This window comes from Rutilus rutilus, assembly GCF_951802725.1.
Source record: "Rutilus rutilus genome assembly, chromosome: 12".
NCBI classification, from domain to species: Eukaryota; Metazoa; Chordata; class Actinopteri; order Cypriniformes; family Leuciscidae; genus Rutilus; species Rutilus rutilus.
Window position 1 is genome coordinate 18,274,686 of NC_140217.1, and position 27,000 is coordinate 18,301,685.

Below are 27,000 nucleotides of genomic sequence, written 5' to 3' on the forward strand. Positions count from 1 at the left end.
ACCTTTTGTATAGTATATTTGCACTTTTTAGGAACCCCTCTTACTCAAGGAAGGAAAGCCCTGTAATGTAGCTGTCTGTGTAATTGTACATGAAGTGTTTTGTAGAGTTTCTAAGCAAAAAAGAAAAGAAAAAACGCCTATTGCCACACCTGCTTTTTGCTGTATATAGTTTGATTTTATCTCAATTTGACCTTTTTTATGTTGTATTTGCACTAATTGGGAACCCTCATACTCTGGGAATGCAAGGCCTTAAATATAGCTCTCTGAATAATTGTGTGCATAAACTTTTAAAAAGTGGCAAAGCTAAAAAGAGGAAAAAAAGCCTATGGCTACACTCGCTTTTTTTTTTGTAAATCATATTTTTTTTGTATATAGCTTGATTATATCTGAATTTTACCTGTATATGTTGACATTTACAACTTGTGTTTACATTTTAAACCTTTTAAAATGCTTCATTGAGCATATTTGTGTTTTTTGTAGTAAAAAAACTATTATTTTTCTATTCGGATTTTGTGTTTTTTTGTGTGATTTTGGGTCCAGTATGTTGATACAGAACATAAAAGTGAAAAAATAATTGTCTGTTCATATAGGTGATGTTGTGCTGAAAAAAACAATACCAAACATTGGTATGGTAAACATCTGTTTATGTCGCAAAATAAAAAAAATAAAAAGTACTCAAAAACGGCCAAAATAGCCCAAGACTCCGAAGAGTTAAAGGGATACTCCACTTTAAATTGAAAATTCTGTCATCATATACTCACCCTCATGTTGTTTCAATCCTTTATTAATTTCTTTCTTCTGCTGAACAGAAAGGAAGATATTTAGAAGAATGTCAGTAACCAGACAGTTTCTGGTCTCATTGACTTCCATAGTATACATTTTTTTCCTACTATGGAAGTCAATGGGATCAGAAACTGTCTGGTTACTGACATTCTCCTAAATATCTTCCTTTCTGTTCAGCAGAAGAAAGAAATTCATAAAGGATTAAAACAACATGAGGGTGAGTATATGGTGACAGAATTTTCATTTTAAAGTGGAGTATCCCTTTAAAAGTGAAAGTGAAATACGGTCGTCCAGTAGGAATGAACTAAAAAACATTCACTCTGTTCTGCTCGTTCCTCGCTGTAGACGCGTTATTGCCCATGCAGCCGTGAGCATTTTAGTTTCATTTAAAAAATAGCGCCATTTCGGGGGTGGGATTGCTTGAATGTTTTTTTACAAAAGCACAATGTTGTGTTTTATTGCGAGTGTACATAAATATAAGTAAACACAGTGCAGTTTAAATGATGTCCTGTATGAACAAACCGACGGAGTAGCCTATGTTTTTATGTTTCCACTGTTCGATCGTGCCCACGCCACACACACACACACACACACACACACACACACACACACACACACACACACACACACACACACACACACACACACACACACACACACACACACACTGTGCATTCCAGCATTGCAATCTTGACATCGCAGCCGGTTCATTACAGCCGTAATAAAATATAATAATAAATATAAATAGTCAACCTATTTGCAGCAAATGATAGTAGATTTTAGATCAATATATTTGTTTTCCTTACAATTTTAATTAACACTAACTTTATTCTCATCTGAATTATAAATAATTTATTTCTGTATAAAATAATACTACCATTAAAAAATACATTTGATTGTCTTTTTTAATCAATAGAGAATGTGTGACTTAAAAATAAACAGATTAGTGCTCGGTTTGAGGACAAGAAATGAAAACCAATGCAATATGATGAATGTCCAAAAACGTTCGCTCTTCTCTGCCCGTTCCTCGCCTCGCCAAATATATATATATATATATATATATATATATATATATATATATATATATATATATATATATATATATATATATATATATTTATATATATTTTTTTTTTGTTACATATCTATAATGTATATATTTTTTTTTGTTACATTTTTATATATATATATATATATATATATATATATATATATATATATATATATAAATATAGCTGCGAGCAGCGATGGAGGGCCCAAGCCGGTGACACCGCCACCCTGGTGGCTTTAGTGTAACTAAAGGCACCAGGGTGGCGGTGCCACCGGCTTGGGCCCGCAATCGCTGCTCGCAGCTATATTTATTATTATTATTATTATTATTATTATTTTGTCAACCTTTCGGGCACTTTTGGGGCCCTTAACATGCTCGAAAACTCTTGAAACTTTGCACACAGGTCAGAACCCACGGCCATCAGGGCCGGGCTGAAGCTGGTACCCGGGCGTGGCAGGGGGGCTCGACAGCGCCCCCTGGAACGGGATCCGAACACGTGTCCATAAATCAAACACGCTTGCATGTAATAATATGAAACTCGGTACACATGTAGATCTCATCGGGCCGAACAACTTTCGTGCTCTAAGTTTTACGCCAGCCCAACAGGAAGTCGGCTATTATGGGTTGTTTGGAAACGCATGGTCTGGTATTTGAAACACTTCTCCTAGGGAATTCACCCGATCGCCACTAAACTCGGTGGGAATGAAGTCAAGACATTGAGGATGCTAAATTGCGGACGGATTTTTGATATCTCAAACGGTTTGGCCGTGGCGAGGAAACGAATTTATGGCGAATAATGGAAACAGGAAGTGTGTTATAACTTCTGCATACATTAACTGATCTTGATGAAACTTCCGCAGTGTGTTCGTGGTAAGAGGCCGATCACATGGATGTGACTATTGTGAGTCAAAGTTATAGCGCCACCAACTGGCAGCAGGAATATGTCACTTTCAAAATGCTTTGAAATCACCCTCTTATTTTTACCCGATTTGCTTCAAACTTTATGTGTATAATGTAAACACACGGCAGATGTAGACCTGTGAAAGGATTTTTGATATCTTTAATACTGTTGCCGTGGCAACGCTTCAAACTTTAATATTCTTTTTTGATGCTTTTGAAACTCTTAACATACTTGAAATTGGATGAAACTCGACAGACACATCACAATTATTAGCCAGTAGACATGTGCAAAGTTTCAGAAACGGACGTGGTGAGGGGCTCAGTAGCGCCACCTTTAGTCATAAGTGGGGGGGTTAGTTTTATCAACAGCAACAAAACTTGGTATGTGTATTGTTCTCATCAAGACGGACAACTTTCTAATTGACATTAACTACCTCCGACCAACAGGAAGAGAGATATTTTGGTTTGAATGTGGATTTTCTGAAGAATTTTCTCTCCCTCTCTCTGTGTCTGTGTGTGTGTGAGGGGAGGGGGGAATTTGACTATTGCTTTTATATTGTTAATCAAGGTTTCAGGGGCTTTTGGGGTCCTTAACGTGCTCAAAAACTCTTGAAACTTTGCACACAAGTCAGAACCCCCTGCCATCAGGGACAGGCTGAAGCTGGTACCCGGGCGTGGCAGGGGGGCTCAACAGCGCCCCCTTGAACGGGGTCCCAAAACTTGGTCCATAGATCAAACACGCTTGCATGAATTAATATGAAACTCGGTACACATATAGATCTCATCGGGCCGAACAACTTTCCCCCGGTCAAGTTTTACGCCAGCCCAACAGGAAGTCGGCTATTATTGGTTGTTTGGAAAACGCTTCCTGTGGAATGCGAAGTACTCCTCCAAGAAAATTCACCGTGTCCCCTCCAAACTCGGTGTGCATGTAGTCAAGACTTTGAGGATGCTAAATTGCGGACGGATTTTTGATATCTCGAACGGTTTGGCCGTGGCGAGGAATCGAATTTATGGCGAGAAAAGAGAAACACGAAGTGGAATAACTTCTGCATACATTAACTGATCTTGATGAAACTTCAGCAGTGTGTTCGTGGTAAGAGGCCGATCAGATGGATGTAACTATTGTGATTCAAAGTTATAGCGCCACCAACTGGCAGCAGGAAGTGTGTCACTTTCAACATGCTTTTGACAAAAGTGGGGGGGTTAGTTTTAACTCCAGTAATAAAAACTCAGTTCATATATTGATCTCATCGACCCGGACAACTTTCTAATTTAAAGTCATTAGCTCTGACCATCAGGAAGTCAGATATTTTGGTCTGAATGTGGATTTTTTTGTAAAATCAGCCTCTGAATTTTTAGCCACCTTTATCTAAGTGGTTATTTTATTCCCACCAAACTTTTTCAACATGATAAAAATATATTAATGATGCTAAATTGTGAACGGATAATAAATATCTCAAACGGTTTTGCTATGGCGAGGGATTAAAGTAATGTCAAAAAAGTAAACACTAAAAGGCTCATATATTCTAAAAATGTAATTATACACCATTTATTACTACATAAAAGTATACAAATATCAGAACTTAACTCATTTTATTCTTTTTTTTTCAATTTAAGAATGAAGTTTAAGTTTAAAAACTGCCAGAATGGTTGTTTAGTCTAAACAATAAATAAATAAAGTCAAACATAGTGCTATACTGCCCTCTTGTGTTCAAAATCAGGTAGGCCTATTATATCTATATAAAAATATACTAGGTATGTGACGGTGAGAATATTTTACCACCGGTTAACTGACGTGTGACACTGCTGGGGGCTTTTTAATCGCTAACTTAAAAACGAAAGTAAAATATGTTCGTCCGCACGGACATTGATAATGGTGCGGAGCAGAGCGAGCGTTTTCAATAAATTCCTATGGAAGGAGGAATGACCTAAGAAACGTTGACTCTGTTCTGCTCGTTCCTCGCTGAGGACGCGCATTCCTTATGAATGCCTGTGCAGCCGTGAGCATTTTAGTTTCATTTTCGGGGCTGATTGCTTGAATGTATTTAAAAAAAGCACAATGTTGTGTTTTATTGCTACTGTACAAAAATATAAGTTAACACTTTGCAGTTTGAATGATGTTCTGAACAAAATGACAGAGTATGTTTTTATGTGTCCACTGTTCAATCGCGCCCTCGTTTTAGTGATTCCCAAGTTATTTTTTCATTTAAGTTTTTTTCATTGTTCTAATCAGGTCAGGCAAGTAAAATGATCTGTGTCTTATCCCTTACATTTTTATATAATATATATACACTACTGTTCAAAAATGTGGCGTCAGTAAGATTTTTAAGCTAAGTTTCTTCTGCTCACCAAGGCTGCATTTGTTTGATTAAAAATACAAACAAAAACAGTAATATTGTAAAATAGTATTCCAATTTAAAACAGCTGCTTTCTATTTTAATATATTTTAAACTGTTATTTATTCCTGTGATCAAAGCTGAGTTTTCAGCATCATTATTCCAGTCGTCACTGTCACATGATCCTTCAGAAATTATTCTAATAATAATTGATGATTGATGCTCAAGAAACATTCATTATTATTTTAAATGTCGAAAACAGTTATGTACAGTCTTTGATGAATAGAAAGTTCAAAAGAACAGCATTTATCTGAAATCTAAAGCTTTTGTAACATTAAACACTACCGTTCAGAAGTTTGGGGTCAGTAATAATTTTAATTTTATTTTTGGGGGAAAGAAATAAATAAATCAATACTTTTATTCATCGAGAATGAGTTAAACTGATCAAAAGTTACAGTACAGACATTTATAATGTTAAAAAAAATTATATTTGAAATAAATGCTGTTCTTTTGAACTTTACATTCATCAACGCATTTTGAAAAAAAATCTGTACACAACTGTTTTCAACATTGAAAATAATAATTAATATTTATTGACCATCAATCATCATATTAGAATGGTTTCTGAAGGATCATGTGACACTGAAGACGGGAGTAATGATGCTGAAAACTCAGCTTTGATCACATAAATTAATTACTATGTAAAATATTTTAAAATAGAAAACAGCTGTTTTAAATTGGAATAATATTTCACAATATTACTGTTTTTGTTTGTATTTTTAATCAAATAAATGCAGCCTTGGTGAGCAGAAGAGACTTCTCCTAAAAACATTAAAAATCTTCCTTACCCCAAACTTTTGAACGGTATATATATATATATATATATATATATATATATATATATATATATGTTTGTATAATATATATATATATATATATATATATATATATATATATATATAAATATAGCTGCGAGCAGCGATGGAGGGCCAAAGCCGGCGGTACCGCCACCCCGGTGCCTTTAGGTAACTAAAGGCACCGGGGTTGCGGTGCCACCGGCTTGGGCCCGTAATCGCTGCTCGCAGCTATATTTATTATTATTATTATTCTTCTCCGCATTTAATTGCATTTTTGAGGGCCTAAACATGCTCGAAAACTCACGAAACTTTGCACACGCGTCAGAACTGGCGAAAATTTACATCTGATATAGGTTTCAGAATTGGGCGGGTCAAAATGGCTCGATAGCGCCACCTATAAAAGTTCAACGGAGTGCGCCTCCCGCTGTGTTCCACGTACGTGTACGAAATTCGGTACATATGTGTAAGGACCTAATACCTACAAAAAAGTCTCTTGGAGCATAGCTCTAAACACAACAGGAAGTCAGCCATTTTCAACTTCCTCTCTGATTTTTGTGCACTTTTTGCCATTTTCAGGCCTCGTACTTTAACGAACTCCTCCTACAGTTTTAATCTGATCATCTTCAAATTTGGTGAGTGTAATCTTAAGGCCTTTGCGACGTTAAATTGCGAAGATCTTGAGTTTTCGTCGAAGGGCGGGTCCTCGGCGGCCTGACAAATTTTGATGTTTCGCCATGAAACAGGAAGTTGTTGTAACTCAGGCATGGAATGTCCAATCTGCCCCAAACTTCACACTTTTGATAAGCGTTCTGTCCTGAACACATGACCATGCTCATATTTAGTTACAGTCATAGCGCCACCTGCTGGCAACAGGAAGTGACATGTTTAACACTGTTGTGAACTCCTGATAACATATAAAAAAGTGCCAGCAAGTGCTAAACATGCTAACAACATACTAGACACATACTAAAACATGTTAGCAAACACTTAGCTAAGTGCTAAAGCATGCTATTACTGCAATTAAATAGGAATTTGCTGTAACTCAGGCACGGAATGTCCAATCTGCCCCAAACTTCACACGTTTGATAAGAGTCATGGCCTGAACACATCTACATGAGAATATTCAGTTATAGTAATAGCGCCACCTACTGGTAACAGGAAGTGTCATGTTTAACACGTTGATGCCGTTCTAGCAACATGTTAAAAATGCCATTGACTTCTAAACATGCTAGAAACATGTTAAAACATGCTAGCAAAACTTAGCTGAGTGCTAAAGCATGCTAATTCAATGAAACAGGATGTTGTTGTTACTCAAGAAGGCAATGTCCAATCTGCCCCAAACTTCACACTTTTGATAAGCGTTCTGTCCTGAACACATGACCATGCTCATATTCAGTTACAGTCATAGCGCCACCTGCTGGCAACAGGAAGTGGCATGTTTAACACTGTTGTGAACTCCTGATAACATATAAAAAAGTGCCAGCAAGTGCTAAACATGCTAACAACATACTAGACACATGCTAAAACATGCTAGCAAACACTTAGCTTAGTGCTAAAGCATGCTATTACTGCAATTAAATAGGAATTTGCTGTAACTCAGGCACGGAATGTCCAATCTGCCCCAAACTTCACACGTTTGATAAGAGTCATGGCCTGAACACATCTACATGAGAATATTCAGTTATAGTAATAGCGCCACCTACTGGTAACAGGAAGTGTCATGTTTAACACGTTGATGCCGTTCTAGCAACATGTTAAAAATGCCATTGACTTCTAAACATGCTAGAAACATGTTAAAACATGCTAGCAAAACTTAGCTGAGTGCTAAAGCATGCTAATTCAATGAAACAGGATGTTGTTGTTACTCAAGAAGGCAATGTCCAATCTGCCCCAAACTTCACACGTTTGATAAGCGTTCTGTCCTGAACACATGACCATGCTCATATTCAGTTACAGTCATAGCGCCACCTGCTGGCAACAGGAAGTGACATGTTTAACACTGTTGTGAACTCCTGATAACATATAAAAAAGTGCCAGCAAGTGCTAAACATGCTAACAACATACTAGAAACATACTAGAAACATGCTAGCAAACACTTAGCTAAGTGCTAAAGCATGCTATTACTGCAATTAAATAGGAATTTGCTGTAACTCAGGCATGGAATGTCCAATCTGCCCCAAACTTCACACGTTTGATAAGAATCATGGCCTGAACACATGTCTATGCTCAAATTCAGTTATAGTAATAGCGCCACCTACTGGCAACAGGAAGTGACATGTTTAACACGTTGATGCCGTTCTAGTAGCATGTTAAAAATACCATTGAGTTCTAAACATGCTAGAAACATGTTAAAACATGCTAGCAATACTTAGCTAAGTGCTAAAGCATGCTAATTCAATGAAACAGGATGTTGTTGTTACTCAAGAAGGCAATGTCCAATTTGCCCCAAACTTCACACTTTTGATAAGCGTTCTGTCCTGAACACATGACCATGCTCATATTCAGTTACAGTCATAGCGCCACCTGCTGGCAACAGGAAGTGACATGTTAAACACTGTTGTGGACTCCTAATAACATATAAAAAAGTGCCAGCATGTGCTAAACATGCTAACAACATACTAGAAACATGCTAAAACATGCTAGCAAACACTTAGCTTAGTGCTAAAGAATGATATTACTGCAATTAAATATGAATTTGCTGTAACTCAGGCATGGAATGTCCAATCTGCCCCAAACTTCACACTTTTGATAAGCGTTCTGTCCTGAACACATCTACATGAGAATGTTCAGTTATAGTAATAGTGCCACCTACTGGCAACAGGAAGTGACATGTTTAACACGTTGATGCCGTTCTAGCAACATGTTAAAAATGCCACTGAGTTCTAAACATGCTAGAAACATGTTAAAACATGCTAACAATGCTTAGTTAAGTGCTAAAGAATGCTAATTCAATGAAACATGACTTTGTTGTTACTCAAGAAGGCAATGTCCAATCTGCCCCAAACTTCACATGTTTGATAAAAGTCCTGCACTGAACACATCTACATAGCGATATTCAGATAGTCATGAAGCATGCTATTAACACCATTATACAAAACATTTTGTAACTGACTTTGACATACTCTTACTATATATACCTCCTTAAATGTACATTGCCCAACCATGCTCTGTCTTCCTAAAGCCAGCGAGTGTTGATGGCACGGGTGCGAGGGCCCTTTCATCGCTGCTTGCAGCTTTAATTATTATTATTATTATTCTCCGCATTTAATTGCATTTTTGAGGGCCTAAACATGCTCGAAAACTCACAAAACTTTGCACACGCGTCAGAACTGGCGAAAATTTACATCTTATATAGGTTTCAGAATTGGACGGGGCAAAATGGCTCGATAGCGCCACCTATAAAAGTTCAACGGAGTGCGCCTCCCGCAACGTTCCACGTATGTGCACGAAATTCGGTACATACATGTAATGACCTAATACCTACAAAAAAGTCTCTTGGAGCATAGCCATAAACACAACAGGAAGTCAGCTATTTTGAACTTCCTCACAGATTTTTGTGCTGTTTTTGCCATTTTCAGGCCTCGTACTTTAACAAACTCCTCCTACAGTTTTAATCTGATCATCTTCAAATTTGGTGAGTGTAATCTTAAGGCCTGTGCGACGTTAAATTGCGAAGATCTTGAGTTTTCGTCGAAGGGCGGGTCCTCGGCGGCCTGACAAATTTTGATGTTTGGCCATGAAACAGGAAGTTGTTGTAACTCAGGCATGGAATGTCCAATCCGCCCCAAACTTCACACGTTTGATAAGAGTTCTGTCCTGAACACATGACCATGCTCATATTCAGTTATAGTCATAGCGCCACCTGCTGGCAACAGGAAGTGACATGTTTAACACTGTTATGGACTCCTAATAACATATAAAAAAGTGCCAGCAAGTGCTAAACATGCTAACAACATACTAGAAGCATGCTAAAACATGCTAGCAAACTCTTAGCTAAGTGCTAAAGCATGCTATTATTGCAATTAAATAGGATTTTGCTGTAACTCAGGCATGGAATGTCCAATCTGCCCCAAACTTCACACTTTTGATAAGCGTTCTGTCCTGAACACATCTACATGAGAATATTCAGTTATAGTAATAGCGCCACCTACTGGTAACAGGAAGTGTCATGTTTAACACGTTGATGCCATTCTAGCAACATGTTAAAAATGCCATTGACTTCTAAACATGCTTGAAACATGTTAAAACATGATAGCAATACTTAGCTAAGTGCTAAAGCATGCTATTATTGCAATTAAATAGGATTTTGCTGTAACTCAGGCATGGAATGTCCAATCTGCCCCAAACTTCACACGTTTGATAAGAGTCATGGCCTGAACACATCTACATGAGAATATTCAGTTATAGTAATAGCGCCACCTGCTGTCAACAGGAAGTGACATGTTTAACACTGTTGTGGTCTCCTAATAACATATAAAAAAGAGCCAGCAAGTGCTAAACAGGTTAGCAACATACTAGAAACATGCTAGCAAACACTTAGCTAAGTGCTAAAGCATGCTATTATTGCAATTAAATAGGAATTTGTTGTAACTCAGGCATGGAATGTCCAATCTGCCCCAAACTTCACACTTTTGATAAGAGTCATGGCCTGAACACATCTACATGAGAATGTTTAGTTATAGTAATAGCGCCACCTACTGGCAACATGAAGTGACATGTTTAACACGTTGATGCCGTTCTAGCAACATGTTAAAAATGCCATTGAGTTCTAAACATGCTAGAAACATGTTAAAACATGCTAACAATGCTTAGCTAAGTGCTAAAGAATGATAATTCAATGAAACATGACTTTGTTGTTACTCAAGAAGGCAATTTCCAATTTGCACCAAACTTCACACGTTTGATAAGAGTTCTGTCCTGAACACACATCCATGCTCATATTCAGTTATAGTCATAACGCCACCTACTGGCAACAGAAACTGACATGGTTAACACAGTAATGCAGTACTAACCACATAATTATTGTGTACTAAGCATGCTAGAAACAGACTAAACATGCTAGCAACACTTAGCTGAGTCATGAAGCATGCTATTATCACCATTATACAAAACATTTTGTAACTGACTTTGACATACTCTTACTATATATACCTCCTTAAATGTACATTTCCCAACCATGCTCTGTCTTCCTAAAGCCACCGGGTGGCGGCGGCACGGGTGCGAGGGCCCTTTCATCGCTGCTTGCAGCTTTAATTATTATTATTATCCGCATTTAATCGCATTTTTGAGGGCCTAAACATGCTCGAAAACTCACGAAACTTTGCACACGCGTCAGAACTGGCGAAAATTTACATCTGATATAGGTTTCAGAATTGGGCGGGCCAAAATGGCTCGACAGCGCCACCTATAAAAGTTCAACGGAGTGCGCCTCCCGCTATGTTCCACGTACGTGTACGAAATTCGGTACATACATGTAAGGACCTAATACCTACAAAAAAGTCTCTTGGAGCGTAGCCCTAAACACAACAGGAAGTCAGCCATTTTCAACTTTCTCTCAGATTTTTGTGCAGTTTTTGCCATTTTCATGCCTCGTACTTTAACGAACTCCTCCTACAGTTTTAATCTGATCATCTTCAAATTTGGTGAGTGTAATCTTAAGGCCTTTGCGACGTTAAATTGCGAAGATCTTGAGTTTTCGTCGAAGGGCGGGTCCTCGGCGGCCTGACAAATTTTTATGTTTCGCCATGAAACAGGAAGTTGCTGTAACTCAGGCATGGAATGTCCAATCTGCCCCAAACTTCACACTTTTGATAAGCGTTCTGTCCTGAACACATGACCATGCTCATATTCAGTTACAGTCATAGCGCCACCTTCTGGCAACAGGAAGTGACATGTTTAACACTGTTGTGAACTCCTGATAACATATAAAAAAGTGCCAGCAAGTGCTAAACATGCTAACAACATACTAGACACATGCTAAAACATGCTAGCAAACTCTTAGCTAAGTGCTAAAGCATGCTATTACTGCAATTAAATAGGAATTTGCTGTAACTCAGGCACGGAATGTCCAATCTGCCCCAAACTTCACACGTTTGATAAGAGTCATGGCCTGAACACATCTACATGAGAATATTCAGTTATAGTAATAGCGCCACCTACTGGTAACAGGAAGTGTCATGTTTAACACGTTGATGCCGTTCTAGCAACATGTTAAAAATGCCATTGACTTCTAAACATGCTAGAAACATGTTAAAACATGCTAGCAAAACTTAGCTGAGTGCTAAAGCATGCTAATTCAATGAAACAGGATGTTGTTGTTACTCAAGAAGGCAATGTCCAATCTGCCCCAAACTTCACACTTTTGATAAGCGTTCCGTCATGAACACACATCCATGCTCATATTCAGTTATAGTCATAACGCCACCTGCTGGCAACAGGAAGTGACATGTTTAACACTGTTGTGGTCTCCTAATAACATATAAAAAAGTGCCAGCAGGTGCTAAACAGGCTAGCAACATACTAGAAACATGCTAAAACATGCTATCAATCACTTAGCTAAGTGCTAAATCATGATATTACTGCAATTAAATGGGAATTTGTTGTAACACAGGCATGGGATGTTCAATCTGCCCCAAACTTAATATGTAACATGCAAGAAACATGCTAGCAACACTTAGCTAAGTTCTAAAGCATGCTATAAAAGCTTAAGGAAGTTGTTGTAACTTAAGCATAAAATGTCCAATCTACCCCAAACTTCACACGTTTGATAAGAGTTATCTTTTGAACACATGTCCATGCTCATATTCAGTTATAGTCATAGCGCCGCCTGCTGGCAAAAGGAAGTGACGTTTAACACTGTTCTGGACTCCTAATAACATATAAAAAAATGCCAGTAGGTGCTAAATATCCTACCAACATACTAGAGAAATGCTAAAACATACTAGCAAACACTTAGCTAAGTGCTAAAGCATGATATTACTGCAATTAAATATGAATTTGCTGTAACTCAGGCATGCAATGTCCAATCTACCCCAAAATTAATATGTAAAATGCTAGAAACATCATAAAACATGCTAGAAATGCTAAAGGAAGTTGTTGTAACTCAAGCATACAATGTCCAATCTGCCCCAAACTTCACATGTTTGATAAAAGTCCTGCACTGAACACATCTACATAGCGATATTCAGATATAGACATAGCCCCAACTACTAGCAACATAAAATGACATGGTTAACACAGTAATGCAGTACTAACCACATAATTATTGTGTACTAAGCATGCTAGAAACATACTAAACATGCTAGCAACACTTAGCTGAGTCATGAAGCATGCTATTAACACCATTATACAAAACATTTTGTAACTGACTTTGACATACTCTTACTATATATACCTCCTTAAATGTGCATTGCCCAACCATGCTCTGTCTTCCTAAAGCCACCGAGTGTTGATGGCACGGGTGCGAGGGCCCTTTCATCGCTGCTTGCAGCTTTAATTTCCTGTTTGGAATGGAATAACGAGAAATGAAAACCAGCTCGTTTATTCGTTTTTTAGTTTAGTTTAAAAAACGAAAAATGAGATTTTGGCTCGATTTATCATTTTTCGTTTGTGGTTTACAAATCGGTTTATGGGTTCGATCTTTCATTTGCACACGTGGGCGGCGCTGAAACGCCCCTTTCATCTGATTGGTCAAAACGCTCCGCCTTCAGTAAGCTACGAGCTTTTTTTTCTGTCAGGCAGAATAAGAGTCAGTACGAGTGCGGCACTGACAAATGCACTTTAATAAAATAATGTCTGAAACCACCACTCACTGTTAACTACGCACAATATTTGAAGCAGAAATATGTTGCTGGTCACGTAATTTGTGCTGCTGCTTCTTGCAAGCTTTCGCTTGATGTGAGTCACAGTATATGACAGACAGATTAGTTTAGCATGATGTATTTCCCGTTGATAAATACAGTGCAAATAGTTCAAATATCTCTTTGGATAAAAGTCAATAATAGGCTGAACTGTACCATGATAATATGTCCGTAACATTAGATGTCCGTAGATGACCTACCCATAACTGTTACATTAGAGTTAGGGGATAACACAGTTTGTACAGTATAAAAATCATTATGTCTAAAGTTCCCATTAAACATGAAAACCCAACAACCCAAAGGGAATATATGCTTGTTGTGTAAAACATCCAGAGGTGGACAGTAACAAAGTACATTTACTTGAGTACTGTACACTTTTTGAGTATCTGTAATCTTTGCTTGATTTTACTGTACTTGAAACTGATTTTCATTTTCAACGTTGGGTTTGGTCTTCTAAATGCGAATTTTGTCATTGTTTTGGTGCACACTAGCTTATAGATAACAGTAAGGCTAACATATTCATACTAAAAGACAAAAAACTTTAAATATGGCACTATTTGAGGGAACAGACATTTGGGTGAAAGAAACCATTGTGGACTTGAGTGCACTTTAATAAACAAATAAATGATAAATAATGACAAATAAAAGTTCCAGTTGGACAAACATTAAATGCAAAAACCAGTGTGAATAACAATATCTTAAAATAAACTAGAGAGTGGATACACAGATATGGCCTATTTATGAATGAAATTCATGCATTTATTTGTCATTTAAGCTGATGCAAACAGGGAAAGAGAGTAGAAAAGACGTGTTATCCTGTCGCCCCCTCTAGTGGACAGTATTAAGTATTACGGCCTTCATTGCTCAGTTAAAGTCAATGGATTTTTTGGGAAAGTAAGTCTGACCAGTTAGAAAAAATATAAGCGTGTCAGACCAGTCTTAAGGTCTGAGCTGAGTTTGGTGAAGCATTAAAGTTCTAGGCGAGTCAATTTCTCATAATAATAATAAATAATAATAATAATAATAATGTTCAAATATGATGGCTTTCTTAAGCCAACATAATAAAGAAAACTCAGAGAAACATCGACCAATTCAGTATGTAATAAAATTGTATAATAAAACTAATAACATTTTAAAGGTATGCCGTGCTCTTCAACCGACATGATTTTAATTAATCCCAAACCTGGTCATTTTGTCAGTATTAATGTACGTTCACTGATTCTAGCTTCTCTCTTTTCTGTCTCTTTCTTTTCATGTGAGGCTACACATACTTACATTCTTAAATATAAACTTTATTTCTATTAAATTTTCTAAATTATTTATAGCCTACATATGTCACACACGCCTACCTGCCTTTTGATGTAAATAAAAAGACGAGAGTGGTACATGTTAAGGACATATTATCATGGTACAGTTCAGCCTATTATTTTTATTTCCACTTCCCTTTTATCCAAAGAGACGGAACTATTTGCACTGTATTTATCAATGGGAAATACATCATGCTTAGTTACGTGACCAGCAACATATTTCTGCTTCAAATATTGTGCGTAGTTAACAGTGAGTGGTGGTTTCAGACATTATTTTATAGTGCATTAAATAGTGCCGCTATTATAATAGTTAATAGCTATTATAATTATAATAGTGCATTATTTTATAGTGCCGCACTCGTACTGACTCTTATTCTGGCTGACAGAAAGAAAAGCTCGTAGCTTACTGAAGGCGGAGCGTTTTGACCAATCAGATGAAAGGGGCGTTTCAGCGCCGCCCACGTGTGCAAATGAAATATCGAACCCATAAACCGATTTGTAAACCACAAACGAAAAATGAAAAATCGAGCCAAAATCTAATTTTTCGTTTTTTAAACTAAACTAAAAAACGAATAAACGAGCTGGTTTTCATTTCTCGTTATTCCATTCCAAACAGGAAATGAAATGATCAAAAAGTATTTTGTTTTGTGTTTCAAACGAAAAAACAAACTATCAAAACGTACACAGACCCAGCTCGTTTATTCGTTTTTTTAGTTTAGTTTAAAAAACGAAAAATTAGATTTTGGCCCGATTTTTCATTTTTCGTTTGTGGTTTACAAATCGGTTTATGGGTTCGATATTTCATTTGCACACGTAGGCGGCGCTGAAACGCCCCTTTCATCTGATTGGTCAAAACGCTCCGCCTTCAGTAAGCTACGAGCTTTTCTTTCTGTCAGGCAGAATAAAGAGTCAGTACGAGTGCGGCACTGACAAATGCACTTTAATAAAATAATGTCTGAAACCACCACTCACAGTTAACTAGGCACAATATTTGAAGCAGAAATATGTTGCTGGTCACGTAATTTAGCATGATGTATTTCCCATTGATAAATACAGTGCAAGTAGTTCCGTCTCTTTGGATAAAAGGGAAGTGGAAATAAAAATAATAGGCTGAACTGTACCATGATAATATGTCCGTAACATGTACCACTCTCGTCTTTTTATTTACATCAAAAGGCAGGTAGGCGTGTGTGACATATGTAGGCTATAAATAATTGTGAAAATTTAATAGAAATAAAGTTTATATTTAAGAATGTAAGCATGTCACATGAAAAGAAAGAGACAGAAAAGAGAGAAGCTAGAATCAGTGAACGTACATTAATACTGACAAAATTACCAGGTTTGGGATTAATTAAAATCATGTCGGTTGAAGAGCACGGCATACCTTTAAAATGTTATTAGTTTTATTATAAAACTAATACAATTTTATTACATACTGAATTGGTCGATGTTTCTCTGAGTTTTCTTTATTATGTTGGCTTAAGAAAGCCATCATATTTGAACATTACATTATTATAGACGAGAAATTGACTCGCCTAGAACTTTAATGCTTCACCAAACTCAGCTCAGACCTTAAGACTGGTCTGACTCGCTTATATTTTTTCTAACTGGTCAGACTTACTTTCCCAAAAAATCCATTGACTTTATCTGAGCAACGAAGGCCGTAATACTTAATGCTGTCCACTAGAGGGGGCGACAGGATAATAAGTCTTTTCTACTCTCTTTCCCTGTTTGCATCAGTTTAAATGACAAATAAATGCATGAATTTCATTCATAAATAGGCTATATCTGTGTATCCACTCTCTAGTTTATTTTAAGATATTGTTATTCACACTGGTTTTTGCATTTAATGTTTGTCCATCTGGAACTTTTATTTGTCATGAGCTCTATATTTTAAGATGTAGCCTACTAGAAAAAAAAATGATTCAACAACACAAACTCTATTTTTACTCTATCTATCTATCTATCTATCTATCTATCTATCTATCTATCTATCTATCTATCTGACTGACTGAGCTTATTTTGAGAAAAAATAGCAATCACCTTTTTTAAACTGTTATTTAAAACGGTGGTCTGCTATATTTCACAAAGGAAGCCCATTTGTGCGGTCGTTGGCGTTATACGAGAAGGACATTTTGAATATGAGCCTATTGTAAAATTAACTGGCTTAAAAATGCGGATTGATCAGTGCAGAGTTATTCCAGACGCCTCACGGTGCTGTTCGTATTGGAATTGTGTAATCACAGATTATGAACAGATGTTTTCAGAGGTGGACAAAGTACACAACTTCCTTACTTGAGTGAAAGTACAGATAATACTGATCAAATATTACTCCGTTACAAGTAAAGTTGTAAAGACCGATTTTTACTTAAGTAAAAGTACAGAAGTACTCGTTTTTAAAAGTACTTAAGTATCAAAAGTAAATGTCGATGCATTGTTTTATTTTTGTTGCATTGTTGTGTGTAATACAGTACCTTATGCGTCTGAAACTATGCCTGCCTTCCTACCCTCATATCAGTATCAAATTTATTTCTAGAACACAGTTCCAGTAGTGGGATTGAATGTGAGATTGAATAAATGCACTCAATAACAGTGCACAGTGGTTTCTTTCACACAAATGTCTGTTCCCTCAAATAGTGCCATATTTTTCATTTTTTTGGCTTTTAGTATGAATATGTTAGCCTTACTGTTATCTATAAGCTAGTGTGCACCAAAACAATGACAAAATTCGCATTTAGAAGACCAAACCCAACGTTTAAAAATGAAAATCAGTTTCAAGTACAGTAAAATCAAGCCAAGATTACAGATACTCAAAAAGTGTACTTAAGTACAGTACTCAAGTAAATGTACTTTGTTACTGTCCACCTCTGGATGTTTTACACAACAAGCATATATTCCCATTGGGTTGTTGGGGTTTCATGTTTAATGGGAACTTTAGACATAATGATTTTTATACTGTACAAACTGTGTTATCCCCTAACTCTAATGTAACAGTTATGGGTAGGTCATCTACGGACATCTAATGTTACGGACATATTATCATGGTACAGTTCAGCCTATTATTGACTTTTATCCAAAGAGATATTTGAACTATTTGCACTGTATTTATCAATGGGAAATACATCATGCTAAACTAATCTGTCTGTCATATACTGTGGCTCACATTATTGGGGTCGCTTGCAAGAAGCAGCAGCACGAATTACGTGACCAGCAACATATTTCTGCTTCAAATATTGTGCCTAGTTAACAGTGCGAAAAAGTGCATTTGTCAGTGCCGCACTCGTACTGACTCTTATTCTGGCTGACAGAAAGAAAAGCTCGTAGCTTACTGAAGGCGGAGCGTTTTGACCAATCAGATGAAATGGGGCGTTTCAGCGCCGCCCACGTGTGCAAATGAAATATCGAACCCATAAACCGATTTGTAAACGACAAACGAAAAATGAAAAATCTCATTGTTCGTTTTTTAAACTAAACTAAAAAAGGAATGAACGAGCTGGTTTTCATTTCTCGTTATTCCATTCCAAACAGGAAATGAAATGATCAAAAAGTACACGGACCTATATGTTTTCTTTTAATGCACGTTTCATTGTGTGTGCAGTGCAATGCAACAGCACAAATGTCATCTTTTTAATGCAATGCGAAAAGTGCATAACTTATATGTTATTTTCCAGTGCACAACGTTAGATCGTTAGTGCAATGCAATGCAACAACACACGTTATCTCTTAATGAACATGGGGATTATTTAGTTCTGGTGCGCAATGCAATGCAAGAAGTGCATAGCCTATGTTATTCTTCAATGCACAACGTAAGATCGTGCGTACAATGCCATGCAATGCAATGTAATGCGAAATGTGCATAACCTATATGTTATTCTTCAGTGCACAACGTTAGATCGTTTGTGCAATGCAATGCAACAACACACGTTATCTCTTTAATGAACATGGGAATGAGTTAGTTCTGGTGTGCAATGCAATGCAATGCAAAAAGTGCATAACCTATATGTTATTCTTCAGTGCACAACGTTATTAGTGCAATGCAATACGTTATTCTTCAGTGCACAACGTTAGATAGAGTGCAATGCAATGCAAGGCAATGCAAGGCAATGCAACAACACACGTTATCTCTTTAATGAACATTGGAATGATTTAGTAATGAACATGGGAATGAGTTTGTTCTAGTGTGCAATGCAATGCAGTGCAAAAAGTGCATAACCTATATGTTATTCTTCAGTGCACAACGTTATTAGTGCAATGCAATGCAATGCAATGCAACAACACACGTTATTCTTTAATGAACATGGGAATGATTTAGTTCTGGTGTGCAATGCAATGCAAGAAGTGCATAGCTATGTTATTCTTCAGTGCACAACGTTAGATCGTTGATGCAATGCAATGCAATGCAATGCAACAACACACGTTATGTCTTTAATGAGCATTGGAATGATTTAGTTCTGGTGTGCAATGCAATGCCAGAAGTGCATAGCCTATGTTATTCTTCAATGCACAACGTTACATCGTGCGTGCAATGCAATGCAATGCATAAACACACATGTTATCTCTTTAATGAACATGGGAATGAGTTAGTTCTGGTTTGCAATGCAATGCAATGCAAAAAGTGCATAACCTATATGTTATTGTTCAGTGCACAACGTAAGATCGTTCGTGCAATGCAATGCAATACAATGCAATGCAACAACACACATAGCATATCTTTAATGAACATGGGAATGATTTAGTTCTGGTGTGCAATGCAATGCAATGCGAAAAGTGCATAACTTATATGTTATTCTTCAATGCACAACGTTAGATCGTTAGTGCAATGCAATGTAATGCAATGCAACAACACACGTTATCTCTTTAATGAACATTGGAATGATTTAGTTCTGGTGCGCAATGCAATCCAAGAAGTGCATAGCCTATGTTATTCTTCAATGCACAACGTAAGATCGTGCGTGCAATGCAATGCAATGTAATGCGAAATGTGCATAACCTATATGTTATTCTTCAGTGCACAACGTTAGATCGTTTGTGCAATGCAATGCAATACAACAACACATATGTTATCTCTTTAATGAACATGGGAATGATTTAGTGCTGGTGTACAATGCAATGCAAGAAGTGAATAGCCTATGTTATTCTTCAGTGCACAATGTTAGATCGTTAGTGCAATGCAATGCAACAACACACGTTATCTCTTTAATGAACATTGGAATGAGTTAGTTCTGGTGTGCAATGCAATGCGAAAAGTGCATGACCTATATTTTATATGAAGTTAATCATATACTGATTGGCTTCATCACTCTGTCTCCTCTCCACCAGTAAGCTGGTGTGTGGTGAGCGTTCTGGCGCAATATGGCTGCCGTCGCATCATCCAGGTGGATGCTGCACATTGGTGGTGGTTGAGGAGATTCCCCCTTCTATGTAAAGCGCTTTGAGGTCTCAGAAAAAGCGCTATATAAATGTAACGAATTAATTCAATTAAATTATACTTCAGTGCACAACTTTAGATCGATTGTGCAATGCAATGCAGCAACACATATGTTATCTCTTTAATGAACATGGGAATGAGTTAGTTCTGGTGTGGTGTGCAATGCAATGCAATGCAATGCAATAACACACGTTGAATCTTTAATGAACATGGGAATGATTTAGAGCTGGTGTGCAATGCAATGCAATGCAATAACACACGTTGTATCTTTAATGAACATGGGAATGATTTAGTGCTGGTGTGCAATGCAATGCAAGAAGTGCATAGCCTATGTTATTCTTCAGTGCACAAAGTTAGATCGTTCGTGCAATGCAATGCAATGCAATGCAACAACACACATTATCTCGTTAATGAACATTGGAATTATTTAGTTCTAGTGTGCAATGCAATGCAATGCAAAAAGTGCATAACCTATATGTTATTCTTCAATGCACAACGTTAGATCGTTTGTGCAATGCAATGCAATGCAATGCAACGCAATGCAATGCAATGCAACACACATATCATCTCTTTAATGAACATGGGAATGATTTAGTTCTGGTGTGCAATGCAATGCAAGAAGTGCATAGCATCTGTTATTCTTCAGTGCACAACGTTAGATCGTTTGTGCAATGCAATGCAATGCCATGCAATGCAAAGCAACAGCAAGTTATGTCTTTAATGAACATGGGAATGATGTAGTTCTGGTGTGCAATGCAATGCAAGAAGTGCATAGCCTATGTTCTTCTTCAGTGCACAACGTTAGATCGTTAGTGCAATGCAATGCAATGCGAGAAGGGCAAAATCTATATGTTACTCTTCAGTGCACAACGTTAGATCGTTAGTGCAATGCAATGCAATGCAACAACACACATGTTATCTCTTTAATGAACATGGGAATGAGTTAGTTCTGGTGTGCAATGCAATGCAATGCAATGCAAAAGTGCATAACCTATATGTTATTCTTCAGTGCACAACGTTAGATCGTTTGTGCAATGCAATGCAACAAAACATATGTTATCTCTTTAATGAACATGGAAATGAGTTAGTTCTGGTGTGCAATGCAATGCAATGCAACAACACATATGTTATCTCTTTAATGAACATGGGAATGAGTTAGTTCTGGTGTGCAATGCAATGCAAGAAGTGCATAGCTATGTTATTCTTCAGTGCACAACGTTAGATCGTTAGTGCAATGCAATGCAATTCAATGCAACAACACACGTTATGTCTTTAATGAGCATTGGAATGATTTTGTTCTGGTATGCAATGCAATGCCAGAAGTGCATAGCCTATGTTATTCTTCAAAGCACAACATTACATCGTGCGTGCAATGCAATGCAATGCAAAAACACACGTTATCTCTTTAATGAACATGGGAATGACTTAGTTCTGGTTTGCAATGCAATGCAATGCAAAAAGTGCATAACCTATATGTTATTCTTCAGTGCACAACGTAAGATCGTTAGTGCAATGCAATGCAATACAATGCAATGCAACAACACACAGGTTATCTCTTTAATGAACATGGGAATGAGTTAGTTCTGGTTTGCAATGCAATGCAATGCAAAAAGTGCATAACCTATATGTTATTCTTTAGTGCACAACGTTAGATCGTTAGTGCAATGCAATGCAACAACACACATATCTTCTCTTGAATGAACACTGGAATGATTTAGTTCTGGTGTGCAATGCAATGCAATGCGAGAAGTGCATAACCTATATGTTATTCTTCAGTGCACAACGTTAGATCGTTAGTGCAATGCAGTGCAATGCAATGCAATGCAACAACACACGTTATTTCTTTAATGAACATTGAATGTGCAATGCAATGCAAGAAGTGCATAGCCTATGTTATTCTTCAATGCACAACGTTAGATCGTGCGTGCAATGCAATGCAACATCACACATGTTATCTCTTTAATGAACATGGGAATGATTTAGTTCTGGTGTACAATGCAATGCAATGCTAAAAGTGCATAACCTATATGTTATTCTTCAGTGCACAACGTTAGATCGTTAGTGCAATGCAATGCAATGCAACATACATATGTTATCTCTATAATGAACATGGGAATGAGTTAGTTCTGGTGTGCAATGCAATGCACTGCGAAAAGAGCATAACTTATATGTTATTCTTCAATGCACAACCTTAGATCGTTAGTGCAATGCAATGCAATGCAATGCAACAACACACGTTATCTCGTTAATGAACATTGGAATAAGTTAGTTCTGGTGTGCAATGCAAGAAGTGCATAGCCTATGTTATTCTTCAATGCACAACGTTAGATCGTTAGTGCAATGCAATGCAATGCAATGCAACAACACACGTTATCTCGTTAATGAACATGGGACTGAGTTAGTTCTGGTGTGCAATGCAATGCAAAAAGGGCATAACCTATATGTTATTCTTCAGTGCACAACGTTAGATCGTTAGTGGAATGCAATGCAATGCAATGCAACAACACACATATCATCTCTTGAATGAACATGGGAATGATTTAGTTCTGGTGTGCAATGCAATGCAATGCAATGCGAGAAGTGCATAACCTATATGTTATTCTTCAGTGCACAACGTTAGATCGTTAGTGCAATGCAATGCAAAGCAATGCAATGCGAGAAGTGCATAACCTATATGTTACTCTTCAGTGCATAACGTTAGATTGTTAGTGCAATGCAATGCAATGCAATGCAATGAGAAATGTGCATAACCTATTTGTTACTCTTCAGTGCACAACGTTAGATCGTTTGTGCAATGCAATGCAATGCAACACACATATGTTATCTCTTTAATGAACATGGGAATGAGTTAGTTCTGGTGTGCAATGCAATGCAATGCGAAAAGTGCATAACTTATATGTTATTCTTCAATCCACAACGTTAGATCGTTAGTGCAATGCAATTCAATGCAATGCAACAACACACGTTATGTCTTTAATGAACATGGGAATGAGTTAGTTCTGGTGTGCAATGCAATGCAATGCAAAAAGGGCATAACCTATATGTTATTCTTCAGTGCACAACGTTAGATCGTTAGTGGAATGCAATGCAATGCAATGCAACAACACACATATCATCTCTTGAATGAACATGGGAATGATTTAGTTCTGGTGTGCAATGCAATGCAATGCAATGCGAGAAGTGCATAACCTGTATGTTACTCTTCAGTGCATAACGTTAGATTGTTAGTGCAATGCAATGCAATGCAATGCAATGCAAAGCAATGCAAAGCAACAACACACGTTATTTCTTTAATGAATATTGGAATGAGTTAGTTCTGGTGTGCAATGCAATGCAATGCAAAAAGTGCATTACCTATATGTTATTCTTCAGTGCACAACGTTAGATCGTTAGTGCAATGCAAAGCAATGCAATGCGAGAAGTGCATAACCTATATGTTACTCTTCAGTGCATAACGTTAGATTGTTAGTGCAATGCAATGCAATGCAACAACACACATCGACTCTTTAATGAACATGGGAATGATTTAGTTCTGGTGTGCAATGCAATGCAATGCGAAAAGTGCATAACCTATATGTTATTCTTCAGTGTACAACGTTAGATTGTTAGTGCAATGCACTGCAATGCAATGCAACACACATATGTTATCTCTTTAATGAACATGGGAATCAGTTAGTTCTGGTGTGCAATGCAATGCAAGAAGTCCATAGCACATGTTATTCTTCAGTGCACAACGTTAGATCGTTAGTGCAATGCAATGCAATGCAACAACACACGTTATCGCTTTAGTGAACATTGGAATTATTTAGTTCTGGTGTGCAATGCAATGAAATGCAAAAAGTACATAACCTATATGTTATTCTTCAGTGCACAACGTTAGATCGTTAGTGCAATGCAATGCAATGCAATTCAACACACATATGTTATCTCTTTAATGACCATGGGAATGAGTTAGTTCTGGAGTGCAATTCAAAGCAATGCGAAAAGTGCATTACTTATATGTTATTCTTCAATGCACAACGTTAGATCGTTGGTGCAATGCAATGCAATGCAATGCAATGCAACAACACACGTTATCTCTTTAATGAACATGGGAAGTTCTGGTATGCAATGCAATGCAAAAAGTGCATAGCCTATGTTATCAATGCACAACGTTAGATCGTTTGTGCAATGCAATGTAACAACACATATGTTATCTCTTTAATGAACATTGAATTGACTTAGTTCTGGTGTGCAATGCAATGCAATGCAAGAAGTGCATAGCCTATGTTATTCTTTAATGATGCACAACGTTAGATCGTTAGTGCAAAACACATAATGTTATGGCATACATAGGTATGCTTTTGACCTACTGAACATATTCCTGGCCAACGAGTCCTTAAAGATTAACACTATACATTCAGATTGATATCTTCGGATGTTATATCATCCTGACAAAAGTCCATTTTTGACATACTGAATTTTTTTCTGACCAAGGAATACTCGAAACTTGACCTTTCTATATATAGTAGTTGACTCTTTCTTATGTTACGTCAGCCATACAGAAGTCCATATTTGACCCAAGGAACATATTTCTGGCCAAAGGGTCCTCGATCTTGGGCTTTCTATAAATACTCATAGACTCCTTCTGATGCTTCATAAGCCATATAGATCTCCATATCTGACCTTTTGAACTTTTTTCTGGTCAAAGTGTCCTCAAAATTTTTCAAACTATATAAAGTTATAGACTCCCTCTGATGATAAATCAGCTATACAGAGGTCCCCTTTTGACCTACTATACATATTTCTGGCAAAAGAGTTCTTGAACATGATCTTGCTATACTACAGATTGACTTCTTGTGATATTAAATTAACCAGCCAGTAGTCTATTTTTGACCTACTGAACATATTTCTGGCAAGAGTCTGTGAACATCAACTCACTATAGATATAGACTCACTTCTCATAATGTTAAATCAGGCAGACAGTAGTCCATATTTGACCGATTGAAAAAAAATTTGACCAAAGAGTTCTCAAAAGGATTTTGTCCTTATCATAAACTATAGACTCCCTCTGATGTTAAATCAGCCACACAGAAGTCCATATTTGACCTTCTGAACATATTTCTGGACAGAGACCTTGAACATTTACCTTACTATACATATTTCTCCTACTATACAGACTTCTCATGATGTTATATCAGCCAGACTGTAGTTCATATTTGACCGATTTAACATATTTTTGGCCAAAGAATCCTCAAAATGTTTTTTACTCTTAGAAACTTATAGACTCCTTCTCATGTTAAATCAGCCATACAGAAGTCCATAATTGACCTTCTGAACATATTTCTGGACAGAGACCTTGAACTTTAACCTTACTATACATATTTGTCGTACTATACAGACTTCTCGTAATGTTAAATCAGGCAGACAGTAGTCCATATTTGACCGATTGTAAAAAGAATTGACCAAAGAGTTCTCTGAAGGATTTTGTCTATCATAAACGTATGGACTCCCTCTGATGTTATATCATCCAGACTGTAGTCCATATTTGACCAATTGAACATATTTTTGGCCAAACAATCCTCAAAATGTTTTTTACTTAAGAACCCCTCCTTGAACTGCCACCTTACCATGGTGGATGGGTTTGAGTACCCGAATGAACCTAGGAGCTATGTTGTCTGGGGCTATATGCCCCTGGTAGGGTCTCCCAAGGCAAACAGGTCCTAGGCGACGGGTCAGACTAAGAGCGGTTCAAAAACCCTTATGATGCCAAAAAAACCGAGGACCGTGACGTCGCCCGGTATGGCGCAGCCGGGGCCCCACCCTGGAGCCAAGCCCGGGGTTGGGGCTCGTATGCGAGCACCTGGTGGCCGGGCCTCCCCCCATGGGGTCCGGCCGGGCTCAGCCCGAAGGAGCGACGTGGGGCCACCCTCCCGTGGACCCACCACCTGCAGGAGGGACCGTAAGGGGCCGGTGCAAAGTGGATCGGGCGGCAGTCGAAGGCGGGGGCCTAGACAACCCGATCCCTGGACGCGGAATCTAGCTCTAGGGACATGGAATGTCACCTCTCTGACGGGGAAGGAGCCTGAGGTTGTGCGTGAGGTTCAGAGATTCCGACTAGAGATAGTTGGGATCACCTCTACGCACGGCTTGGGCTCTGGAACCACACTCCTCGAGAGAGGATGGACTCTCTCCATCTCTCCAACTCTGGAGTTGCCCATGGTGAGAGGCGGCGGGCTGGTGTGGGTTTGCTTATAGCCCCCCAGCTCAGCCGCCATGTGTTGGAGTTCACCCCGGTGAACGAGAGGGTCGCTTCCCTACGCCTTCGGGTCGGGGATAGGTCTCTCACTGTCGTTTGTGCTTACGGGCCGAACGGCAGTGCAGAGTACCCGGCCTTCTTGGAGTCTCTGGGAGGGGTGCTGGAAAGTGCTCCGACTGGGGACTCCGTCGTTCTACTGGGGGACTTCAACGCCCACGTGGGCAGCGACAGTGACACC